This window comes from Fringilla coelebs, assembly GCF_963513975.1.
Source record: "Fringilla coelebs genome assembly, chromosome: 3".
In the NCBI taxonomy this organism is placed as follows: Eukaryota; Metazoa; Chordata; class Aves; order Passeriformes; family Fringillidae; genus Fringilla; species Fringilla coelebs.
The window spans coordinates 109674533-109686337 of NC_140030.1; positions in this window are offsets into that span (position 1 = coordinate 109674533).

Genomic DNA, 11805 nt, shown 5'->3' on the forward strand with positions numbered 1-11805 from the left:
TGATCCCACCACCAGTGTCACCATTCCTGCTTCCCACACTGGCTCTTTTCCAGGTTTTTCCTTCTATCCTACAAATCTTCCTCCTTGGAGAGGAGGAGGAAGAGAGACAAACTCCAGAAGGGCCTTGCATTTGCCCTGGGAATAGCACTCATCATTCCAGGGATAGGAGGGGAATCCTGAGGGGAAAATCATCTGTTTTCCTTTCTGCTGATGGAGTTTGTGGCTGGGAGGTGAGAAAAATGGGATATTCCCACTGGAATTTTATTGTTGGATTGAAAGATTATCCCAGCTTGCTTTGTTTTCCCATTGGATGCTGACTCTGGATATCTTTTCTAACCAGGAATAGAGTGGGATTCTCAGTTCCATATTTTCCCTCCTTTTTCCCATACCTTTGTGAACTCAGAAGGAATTTCTGGGATTCCATTACTTTTGGGATGTGCTTCCACAGGGAATGAGATGCTTTGGACTGGGAGTAGTTCCACAGGCAGGGAAATGGGATTTGCTCATGTATCCATCTTTTTTCAAGCAGCTGCTCCAGGTTTTTCCAGGGAGCTTGGGATGTGTGGGGAGTCAGCTGGGAAGTGCTCCTGGAACTTTATTCCCATCAAATCCAGCTGAACCCAGGATCACCAGGGAATTACCCTTAGGGAACATTATCCCACAGAAACCTCATCCCACATCCAAGTATAAACACAAAGCCAAGGGGAGCCAAAATGGGAGCCCATTCCTACTTTTTGATGGGTTTGTTTTCCAAGGCCCAGAGTTCAGCTGGAAGTCCCACTATCAGTAGGAAAAACTGGGTCAGGCTTCATTCCCGATATCCTGGACTCAGGAAAGCTCTGTTTCCACTCCAAAATTTGCATCCCAAGTTCAGCACATGGACTAGAATAACCATTCCCTGTTTTTATCTCCCATCCCATGGGAGTCAGGCCTTGGATGCTGCTGTATTCTCACTTGGGGTGTGGGATGATGCAGATCCCAGTGCTAGGAATTCCTGGGCATTCCCTGCCCTGCAGAGCCAGGTCCAGCTCTGATCCACTTCCTAAATCTCTAAAAATCCCAGGATCCTTCTTTTCCATCTCCCTGTGTGTTCAGTTTAACAGGATTTAAGTGGGAATAGAATTCCTGTTCCCACCTGGGCCAAAAGAAGGAAATATTCCCCTGGAATTGCTGATACTTTGGGTTTTGCCTTGAAGATCCCACCCATTTCCAGCCTCTTTGGATGTGGATAAATCCTTGGAAAACTAAAGCTAAAAAATGCTATTGGTACATTCCAAAGTTGGAATTTTGGAGGAAAAACTGGCATGGGACTCATGTGGCTCCTGGGACAGCTATCCCAGGCTGGCTCCTTCCCTTCCAGATCGTTGGGAGAATCCAGGAACAAGGAATGTGGATGGTTTTAACCCAGTCCTACAAGGTGCTTCCCTAAATCCTGAGGTGGGATCCCATTCCATATCCAAGGCTGAGCCTCAGAGCCCACTGGGATGTGTGAGCCTGGAATTCCCATGGGAGAATCCCTGTGGCAGGATCAGAAGTATCCCACTTCCTTCTGGGAGCTGCTGGAATGACAGAATTCCCAAAGAATTCCAATTTCACCCTCTTCAAGCCCAGGCAGGTTTGACCTTGATTCCCACAGTTTGTGTGGAACAGATGGATTGAAAATCCATGGCAAACAGGAGGGAAGAAAAGCCCTCTGTTGTTCCCAGCTGTTGGTGCACCAATTCCCTGGTTTGGATTGGGAAAAACACCAAAATTCCTTTTTTTCATGGAAAAGATTCCCAGTCCTGAGCAACGCCTGGTTGGATTTCCAGAGCAATTCCAAGCTGCTTTTCCTTTTCTGTGTTGCTCCAAGTTTTTTTCCCTTTGGTTTTGTCCACTTTAACTCTTTTCCCTCTTCCCCCTCCTATTTATCCAAGGAAATGGGGCTGCTTGGGAATTCAATGGGAGGAAGGCAGGAGCTGCTGGCTCCGCATCCGGGGGCTGCCGGGGGGATCCGGAGGTGCTTCCCTACTTTTTAATGGGATTGAGGAACAATCTCCTATCAACTCCACTGAAAAACTGTTGAAAAAACAAGATCCCAAAAGCTGGAGCCAGGGCAAACCAGCTGTTAGGGAATTGGGAAGTTTGGGAAAGGGGGGAAACAAAACAAGCTCTACAATTCCTGGGAAAAGTCAAGCAAGGTTTTAATTCCTTGCTTGGGCTCTGGGAAGAAGCAAATCCTGCCCTTTTCGCAGCATCGCTGGGATCTCAGGTTTTCCTGGAATGGGATGGCCTTTGCCCCGTGCTGGTGATTTATGTGGGAATCAATCCCTGCTCCTGACCCTGGAATATTTGGAGTCGCTGAGCTGGGAGTGAGCTGGGAAGTTGGGAAGTGGCTGGCATTCAATCCCAAATGTGCTCCCAATCCCTCTGGTGTTGGGACAGGGCTCAGTAGCCCAGGGAAATGTCCCCAGATCTTCCCAGAATCTCAGAATCCCAGAATACCAAACTGGATTCCAGCCAGAGGTCACCACCGCGGGGGCAGGACCTGCAGCTCCCTTTGGATTCGCTCCATTATAACAGAGTCTGGATTAAAAGAATTTAGGGATCAAATCCCTGCCTAAAGACAGGTTCTAAACCCCATCCCAAGGTTTTCTTGGAGCTTCTTTGGGAAGCCAGGGCGTCCCTCCATGTCCAAGGCAAGAGCTCCCTGCCCACGGTGGAGCAGGACACGGATCCTGGCAGGATTTGTCCGGAAAACTCAGCGCTCCCAGTACAATGCCCGATTTCCTGCTGGGAGGGTCCCAGCAAGGCAGGAAAACATCAGCACTTTTCCAGAGGCTCCGAGCTCTGCCTCCCTGCTCCCAGCTGCCTTCAGAGCAGGGAGGATCCATCCTATAATTTTTGCTGGAATTGCACTGCTGTCAATCCTCACCTTGGATCCAGCCCATGGATACACCAGAGCTTCTCATAACCTTGGGGATGAGAGCCCTGTAAATAAAACTTGGGATTGTTAGGAATGTGGGCAATAAAGATAAGGGCTGGGAAGGCTGGGCAGAGTTTTCTGGCTGGAGACCGTGTCCCAAGGCTGCTCTTTTCTCTCCTTATCGCAGCTCCACAGGAGGTGGGTGCTACTGCCAAGGGATGTGCCGGAGCTGGGACTGCCTCAGCTGGAATTTCCCTGCCTCAGCAAGGGAAAAAAAAAGGGAATATGAAGTAAAAATTCCCTGGGCTGCTGAGCAGGGAATCACAGCCAGAGGAAAATCTTCCCTTGATTCCACACCCAGCTCAAAGGTGTTTCTTTTTCACCCCGAAAACAGGGAAGAAAATGCTTCCTTACAGGTTTAAAAGGAATTTTGCCTCTTTTCCAGAATTATTTATTGGTGTTTCCACAGCATCTGCCTCCATGCCATGGCTGTGGGCACACAATGCTGGATTTGCCTGTGGAAAGGGAATGGCTGGGGCTTTGGTGCAGCACTGGGAAAATTGAAACAGCCACAAAAAACATGGATAGGGATCCATTCTCCAGCTGCCGAGATGGGATTTCACTGGTTAATTACGGCCACATTCCCATGCTGGAAAGGAGTTAGGAATCATGTGCCAGGTGCTCCCTGCCCTGCTGTAATTCCAAGGGTTTTACCTTTCCCGGGAGCCAGCCCAGCTTGCCGGGTTATCTATGGCTGCTTCCGGACCTCCCCATGGAATTTGGTGAAGGCCAGCGTGGAAATGGGAAGAGCCCTGCGGATAAGCATCTGGATCCTGCCATTGTTATCCTGAAAGGAGCAGCGGGGAGAAAGGTGGGGAGGAACCAGGGATGCTCCGAGCAGGGCTGATGTTTCCAAAGGGATAAAATGCTTGGATTCTTGTCCCTCCCGGCCACCTGCAGGCCAGATCCCAGCTGGAGGCAACTTTTCACTGACCTCACTGGGTAAACATTCTCTCCTCCCTGGTTTTGCAGGGAATGAGACACTGGATGTACAAGATTGAAGGAAAAATACATGGCAAAAAAAATAGGAGCCTGTTCCTAAAGGCTGAGCCCATTCCCAAATCCTCCTGGGATTTTCTGAGGGCTCCAACTGAAATCCAAGCTGCGTACTTTCAGTTCTGGGAGGTCTGGGGCTCCAATTCCTCTTTTTCCCAAGGAATGGGCTGTGCCAAGGCCAAGTTTCCCATTAATTCATCCCACTGGATCTGATTCATTTCCCAGTTAAACACCCCAGGTTTGGTGCGGTTTTTCCAAAATTCCCTGGTAAAGCTGGAAAAGCCTTATCAGACAGCTATTGGGATACCCCAACGGGGCAGCCAGAGCTGGATAGAGCCAATATTATCCCTAGAGAAGTGGGAAGCATGAACTGGAAGTGGGGCAACTTGGAAAATAATGGGAATGTCATTCTCATCCTGCAAAGAAACAGAGGGAAAAGAGATGGCATGGATTTGATCCCAAATAAATGGGATTGGTTGGTTTATTACTGGCATTGCCACAGCATCCATGGCTCCTCTTCCCACTGTGTTACCCTGGATGTGGGAATTCCCAGCAACTAACCAGGATTGCTCCCTTTGAACTATGCCTTGGCAGGATTGGAACCAGGCACCATCTCCTGGATTTTTAACAGGAAAAAAATGGAAAAGTGGCATCCACTGGCTCAGGCAATGATTTTAGCAATGCGCAGTGCCGGCACTGCCCTTCCTTGGAGCTTTTCCCTGCCTGATTTCCCAATCTTTATTTCCAAATCCGTAGCATTCCAGCCTGATCTCCTATGGAATTCAGGCTATAAAATTTCCCTGTCAGTTCTGGCTCTGAGTGGGAATGCTGATGTTGAAACACTCCCACCTAGATTTCAAAAGCCATTCCCTAAAGGTGGAGAATCCACCCTATCCTGGGGTGATCCACCCAGGATCAAACAGCCATGGCTCCAGGGATGAGGAGTGAGTGGTTTCTTTTGGTGGGATCCATTTTCCTCCCTGGAATTGCTCTCAAGGTATTCCAGCTGTTTCCTGGGAACAGCAGCTACTTGTTCTTCCCAGTTCTGTGGGATTTTTGAGATTGCACTTCCCGCTTCATTCCCTCCTCCTCTGGAGGTCTTGGTGCCAAACTGGGGACCCAAACTCCCCGTGGGAACAGCCTGGAATGTACCCGGAGCCGCTGGAAAAATCCCAAGTTGTGGTCCCAGCTCTGTTGCCATGGTAAGGAGCTCTTGGATTCCATGAGCACAGTGGGGTGGGTTCATTCCTGGTTCTCCTGCTTGCTCCAGCCGGGATCCCAGCAAGAACAGGATTCCTTACCATGAGCTCCACATCCTCATCCTGCTTTTCCAAAGGGAACTGTTCCAGCTTCTGCTGCTGGACACAGCAGGATCTGGAGGTCTTTCCCTGCTTGGAATGCCTTGAGATGGCTGGAGCAGTTTCTTGGGAAAGGGGGATTAGAAGGAACAGCCTCTTTTCGTCAGAGCAAACTCTGTCTCCTGCCAACATTTCACTGGGAACAGCTTGAAAGGACTGGAAAGTCCCCAGGGAACACGGATCCCCAGAAGAGATCTGCCTAATCCGTCACAGCACGCGTGGTCCACCGTCATTCCCGCCTGGATGCGAGTTTGGGATTACTCAGGGGTGAGGTGATGAATTCCTGTGTGTCCCAGATGTGAACCCCTGGGATGGGATGTGTCAGCACAAGAATTCCCAAGAAGTGCTGTCCAGCTGGGATGAACTTTAGTTTTCCAAAGCCTGGATAAAGGAGGGGTTATCCTGGGTCACGTGGAGCTGCCAGGCTTGGAATGAGCAGCCCCGGTGGAAGGAGCAAGGTGTGGAGATCCTCTTGGAATTCTCTTCCCAGCAAAATAACCAAAGTGGCTTTTCCACCTCTATTGGGAATGTTGAGAAGAAGGGAGAGGTGCCAAGGCACCCTCCTGTGCTCCATTCCCAACTGCTCCATGCCAGAGGTAGCTCCTGCACCTTGTCCTTGGAGTTCTGGAATTCTGAGCTTCTACTTCCTCCCCATACACTCCTGTTTTCCAGAGGAATAAAATTCCCACCTGATACTCACGGCTCAGCCCACAGTGATCTTGTCCCAGCTCCGGGAAAAGGCAGGAAAGCTCGGATGCTGGCATTCCAGTTGGGAATTCTGGGCCTATAAATGTCTCCCTGCTCCTATCCCAGCTGCAGGTACATGTTCTGAATTCCTAACTTTTGCTCCAGAGAGGAAAGAGTTTGTGGAGTCAGACGGATCCACTCCTGAACTTTTCCACAGCCTGTTCCTTTGGGAAGTTGGAAATGTGCATCCACAGCATCTCCTGGATGAGCATGGATCCTTGGAACCAGATCCACGGACCTAAAAATGACATTTAAGGAATTTGGGATCTTTTTTCCCTTCCTTTTGGCTTCCTTCCCTTGTCTCTCCCACATTTTCCCCTGACCCTTTCAGGGCTCAACCTGTTTTCCTATTTTTATTTTTTCTAAGGATGGGTTCCATGCCCTCACATGGCTGGGAGTAGGTAGGCAGTAAAAACACAGGTCCATCATATTTTGGGATGTTCTTACAGCTTCCAATGCAAGCCTGGGCTTGGCAACCCCACTGCAGCCATCCTGGTGCTCCCAACAGATTTTTGGGATAATCTGGAGCCAACTGTCCAGCTGCTGGAAAACCTCCTGACTCCATGGATCCCTCTGAGCTATAAAAATGGATCTATAAAATCACTGGCCTTTGGAATGTTGGTGGGTACCCTGTATCTGAAGTTGTGATTCCCATATGGAAAAACAAAGGAATTTTAGACAGAATTAGGTGCCCCATTATGTCCAGCTCCCAGGTTTTTGTTTGTTATAATTCCCTATAGAATGTGTTTTCCCTGAGGAGAAGGTCCCAGAGGTTGGATCCACCCCTTTCAGTGCTGGAGTTTGCCTTGCCTGCAGGTATCCCAGAAAATTCCTCCACACTTGGAGCCTTCTCCGTGCTCACAGCAACATTTTCCTATTTCCTTGCAATCCCTGTTTATAAGTGATAATGAATCCAGATGGGAAATATTGGAGCATGACGTTCTGGGCTTTGGAACTCCAGCTCCATCCAAAGGGATATTTTTCCTTTATCCACCTTGGCATTCCTCCATCCCTGGAATTCCTGGAACCATTAAATATCCCAGAGCAAAAGCAGATGCTCTAACAAAGAGTTCATGGCCTGACCCAATGTCATTCCCGCTGCTTTTCCAAAGGTTATTCGGCCATTCCCAACCCCACTTCTCCCTAGAAATATGAATTTTTTAATCTCACCTGGGAAAATATTCCTTTTAAAGATGAGTGGTTGGTCTGGGAACGCTTCTGGAGATGGATTTTTGTAGATTTGAAGGTGGACATGGTTCCAAAAGCCATTCCTGAAATTAATTGCGATAATTATTGTGATTGTTATTAGGGATAAGCACAAAGCTGGAAAATTAGCGGTGGGAAAACTCAGTAAATCCTTCTCCTCCTCCTCCTCCAGAAATCCCTAATTCACACTTTTATCCCGAAGGCTGGCATGACCCTCATGGTCATTCAAGTCTCATTCTGCAGTTCTAAGCTTAATGACCGTGCCTAATGACCGTGCTGGGAGCGAAGGGTGATGGATCAAAAGGGATTAATTGGGATTTTAATGGTCTCGGACACTTGGCTTGGGATGAGTTCCTGGTGTTCCATTGGCTTTGCGGGGATGGATCTTGGCATAGACCTTCTCCAAGCAGGAGAGCTGAAAGGAGAAAAGATGGAATAAGATGAAGGCAGACGGGAGTTTCTTAATGGAATGGGGTGTTAGCATTGGAATTGCTCAGGGAAGTTTGGAGCTCCTATCCCTGGAGCAGTTCTGGAACGGGATAAAAGCAGATGGGAATTTCTTCATGGAATGGGTTGTTAAGGATTGGAACAGCACAGAAAGGTTTGGAATTCCCATCCCTGGAGGAGTCCAAGGAGTACCTGGACATGACACTCCTGGGCTGGGTGACAGGTTGATCTTGACGATCCCAGAGGTTTTTTCCAACCTCAGTAATTCCACGGGATTCTGTGGAACTAAAGGCAACCTCCTGAGCTGCAGCTGGGGCCGAGCTTCCCCAGCAAGGCCCAGGATGACTCATCCTGAAACTCCCCAAAATATTTTGCCAGGTGTTTGTTTCTCCAGGCAGCTGCTCCTTCCACGTTTAGTCATTCCTGTGCCAAGATTCCGCACCCAAACTGGGACTAAAAAAGGGCATTTTCTCATCCCTGCAGGAGCACCTGGAGGCAGGAATACCCTCCCTGAAAACACTCAGGCTCGGGACGCAGATATAAACTGAGATTCCTGATTTTCCCCAAATAATTTGGATTTGCAAACCACGGTGAGCGCTCAGGAAAAATAAACATTGAGGGAAAAATATTATTGCTGGGAAGCCAGATATTTACATTAAAAGAAATTGGGATAATTCTGATGGCTAAAAGTCAAGAGGCTTCTGTAGGAGGACATAAAGTCTGGGATCTTGCAAGGGAATGCTGCTTTCTGGGGATCAACGGAAAAACACAGACAGCTGTTGGAAAAATACCACTTAATCTGATGTATTTAGATTATTTTCCTTATAATTTTCCCTGGTGAACAGCTGGAATCAGCTGGAATTTGTCTGGAATCACCTCCATGAAATCAGCACCTCTTTTAATCAGAGTCTTGAAACATCAGGAGCGTAAATCTGGCAGGAATTCCCTCTTTTCTTGCCATTACGAATAACTTTGGGGGTTGTTTTGCTGAATTTCTTCTGGCTGGCAGCAAGGTGCTAATCTGAATTTACTCCCTGGGATCTTCCGCATTCCGTACAGCTTTATTGCGGAATATTGAGTTGGAAGGAACCCTGTGGAGAAGAGGCAGGGGGGAAAAAAGGGATTTTCCTCCCCACCTCCTTTTGCTAGTGGAATATTTGTTTTATATTGAACTGTAACTAAACAGGAGGCAGCTCCTTTCCAAGCGGGAAAAGCATTAACATCCTGTCCATTAGCTGGAGACTAAACATTATCCACCTGTTTTCCAGACCCCAGATGGGGAAACAGGACCTTTAGGATATTCCATAACCCCCAGACTCACCTATTTCAAAGTTCAACCAGAACTCAGCTATTTAAAAAACAATTAAAACAATTTCACTTTGGGCTTGACTGGGAGTGTTAAGGAGTTAAAAATATGTGGATCAGGCCTTCAATATCCACGGAATGTGATGGAAAATCCTTTGCTTCCAAAGGCAACTTCTGTGTTTAATGCCCATGGTTTAGCAGGGGTTAAAATACTTGGGAGAAGAAGGAAAAGAAGTTTGCAAAGTGCCAAGAGCTTAAAAATGTGTGATAAACAAGTAAATGAGCTGTGCTGAGGATTTATTTTGTGCCAGAAGGAAACATCATAGATACACTCCCAGAATTTGGATTTCCATCGCCCTAACACATCACTTGTCAGGAGTGTAGGGTCAGAATTGCAGGGAATGAATCCCAAAGCAGCCCCACTCCCTCTTCCCCTGGAGCTGTGGGAATACATCCTATCACAATCACTGCTACACAGGAATGAGCTCCCAGGAAAAATGAGAGGGAACGTCCGGAATTCACAGCCCAGAGCCAAAATCCTGTGTGCCTTCATGCCCAGGGTGCTGCTGAGCTGGCTCCACGTTCGTTCCAGAGAAACCTTCCCAAACTGGGGTCTTGACCTTGCTGGGAGCCCTTCCAGTGACTCCGGGATGTGTCCCCACATCAGGGACACGGAGTTGGCATCCAAAGTGTTCGCCCCATAACCCCAGGGAACACAGAGGGGTGAAAAGGGCTTTTAACTGATTTGCTATTTATGTTTTATTTAATTGTATTTTATTTAATTAATTTATTGCCTTACTCCGTAAAAGCCATTGGTTTCCCAGAGCTCCAAGTGTTCAGCCTGGAGAAAACAAGCTTTGGGGTGACCAAAATGTGGCATTCCAGGACCTGAAGGAGCTACAAGAAACATGGAGAGAGATTATTTCCATGGGCCTGGAATGACGGGACAAGAGGAAAGGCTTTCCCACTGCCAGACAGCAGGGAAAGATGGGATATTGGCAAGAAATCCTTCTCTGTGAGGGTGGAAAGGCCCTGACACAGATTTCCCAGAGAAGCTGTGGCTGGTCCATCCCTGGAAGTGTCCGTGGCCAGGTTGGAGCACTCTGGGATAGTGAAGGTGTCCCATGGCAGGGGGTGGGACCGGATCATCTTTAAGTTCCCTTCCAACACAAACCATTCCATGATCTTGGAATGTGATGGCTGAACTTGATGATCTTAAAGGAATTCTCCTATTCCACCTTGGTTTGCCCTGGTGCTCAGACTTTTCCCACCAGAACCTTGGCAGGAAGTAAACTTTGCTGGTTTTTAGGATTCTAAAATCTTCTTTTCCAGACAAAACACACAAGGACTTCCCTCCATTCCCGTGTTTTTCAAGTGACACCGGTATATAGGAAGCATTCTGCCAGGATATACAGAACTCCTTCTCCTTGAGACTGAACATGAGGGGGAGAATCCATGGGATGTTTGATTTGTAGCACGGCCCCATGCCAAGATTTCTCATGGAGAACAGGACAAGAGGCTAAGCAGCGCTCGGTGCTGACACACGGAGCAAGGGCTGCTCTGTGCTTCCCATAAGGATTTTCTCAGGAATTTGCATTTTTAGCCCGTGCCAAAAGCTCTGTCCCTCTTTCACGGATGATCTGGAGGTTTGCTTGGCTCACCAGAAAAGGCTTCTGGAAGCTCTCTCTGCAGTGCCACGGTTGATCCATGGTCGGATTCCTCTGGATTAAGGAGACGAGCAGGGCTGCAGTCCGGGCAGCTCTTTCTGAAGCCTGCAGCATCCTCTGGTGGAGCCGTAAGGAAGGGATATCCATCCAAGGAAAACACACAAGGATGTTTCACTGGGGAGCTCCAAAAAGCCCCCCAGCTTTGCTGGGAATAGCCAAAATCACCAATGCCCCGGTGCCGCTTCCCCCTGTGCTCCAGGGGGAAGGAACCTGGGATTTGGGAACACTTCCACCCCTTGCTTTGCTGGAGATGTCCTGGCTGACCTCGAGCCACAAACACCCGATGGATCAGGAGCAGAGCCAACTCCCAGTTTTTCCCCTTTTCCTGGTTTTAGTCACCACGATCAAAGCCCAAGGTATCTCTCCACTCCCAACCAAGGGAAGTGCTCAGATAAAATCTGAGTTCCCAGACTCCAATTCTTTCCTGGATTTTGTTGTTTTGGATTAACAGGTTGTTTTATTTCGCCATCCCAGTGCCTGGAATTCTTCACCCACCACAGGACATCTGGGACTGGCATCTCCCACAGCTGCCTCCCACATGTTTCATCCCTTCTGTTGAAATTCCAGAATTAGGGATTGGGAAAGAGGAGCTATGATGCTCTTCCTTCTCTCTCCCCACAGGAGAGACATGGAGAATTCCATGGGTTCTAGAGGGACCCTGAAGCGCATCCGAGCACCCGGAGCATTTGGAGAATCATGCGAAACTCCAGAGAAACAAAACTGGTGGCAAAGAGCAGAGCGAAATCCAGCCTTGGGAAAATCCCTCCTGGGATGTGAGACACACGGACAGAAGCCAGCAGTGTATGCAGAAATTCCCTCCATCCTCATGGAATTCAGGCTAAATTGGCCGGGAGCTCCCCAACTCCTCTGGGTGAGAGCTGCCGAGCACACCAGTTTTCCGATAAAGGAAAAGCAAACACCACTCCCTCGTGCGAAGATACAGGAATATTATCCTGACATTTTCAACACGGATCACTCATATTGCCGCTCGTTCTTCCCGCTCCGAGAGCTGTGTCTGGACAATAGAAACATTCCCTGGCTGCAAACAAAATAA